Below are 1,091 nucleotides of genomic sequence, written 5' to 3'. Positions count from 1 at the left end.
TAGTCAAAACAATGCCCTCACAGACTTGCCCACAGGCCAGTCTGATGGACGTGTTTTTGCAGCTGAGGTCTCTCTTCCCAAGTGATTCTAGCTTGTGCTAAGTTGACAAAAACAAAAAAATCAGAAGCCACAGCACTGGATCTGCAAACCGTACCCCAGGACAAGCTGAGGCCCAGGAGTCAATGCAAAACACATTCCATGGATTTTTTTGTGCGTACTTTTTGTTTTGTTTTCTATTACTGATTTTCTTTTTGTCTGTTTTGATTTTCTTTTTACTTTTGTCTCGTTTTAGAAAGAGAGAAAGAACATAAAGTTGAGTGGGGAGGGAAGATCTAGAGGGATTGGGGGAGGGGAGAGAATATACACAAAGCATATCATATGTATTTAAATTTCTAATAAAAATTTAAGAAATAATCACATAGCACAGCCTCCGTGTGCAGCTCCCCGCACTGGCAGCAGCCGAGCCTGGCAATTAGCTTCTAAGAAACAGAAGATAATGGAAAGCGGTGATGGCCGCTCCCAATGTTACACCCAGAGCCGGGCTCTGTCTTCCCCCGAGTTCCAGCCTCACTCTCGCTCACTCTGAGGGACGCAAGCTGCTCTGTCGCGAGAGGCTCTTTGAAGAGAGGATCAAGCAACAACAGCTGGCAAGAAACTGAGGCCTTTGGCCTAATAATAATCCAGCGAGCTTGAAGCACTTTTACTGCCCTGGGCCACCTCGGTGGGAGCCCTTGAGAGGCTGCCACCAAGCTAAGCCACCCCCAGTTTCCCCACCTACAGGAACAAAGAGATAATTACAGTGTGCTGTCTTAAGCCACTAATGTTGTTTTAAGCCACTAAATTTCATTTAAGCTCTCTGGAGGTTTAGATGAAACCCGTGAAGAGATTAGCTCCAGAACCAGTAAAAACTGCCTGAGAGATAATGGGTAAAACCCAGATAAGGGCAGAGTGTGGTGCTGCAGAAATTTCGTCCCAACACTGGGTAGACAGGCTGGTGAACTTCCTGAGTTTAAGGCTAGCCTGCTCTACATAGTTCCAGGCCAAACAGGGCTGTAAGACTGTCTTTAAAAAAAAAAAAAAAAGTGGGGGGG

At 45.8% G+C, this 1,091-nt stretch overlaps 1 pseudogene; it reads left to right on the top strand.

Annotated features, from left to right (window-relative positions):
* Positions 1 to 509: 509 nt before the first annotated feature.
* The window catches only part of LOC102002184, a 2,577-nt pseudogene continuing 1,995 nt past the window's right edge, over positions 510 to 1,091 (top strand).

The sequence above is a fragment of the Microtus ochrogaster genome, chromosome 8 (genome assembly GCF_000317375.1).
Source record: "Microtus ochrogaster isolate Prairie Vole_2 chromosome 8, MicOch1.0, whole genome shotgun sequence".
In the NCBI taxonomy this organism is placed as follows: Eukaryota; Metazoa; Chordata; class Mammalia; order Rodentia; family Cricetidae; genus Microtus; species Microtus ochrogaster.
Note: the sequence above shows the minus strand (reverse complement) of the source record. Positions and strands in the feature narration are given on the sequence as shown.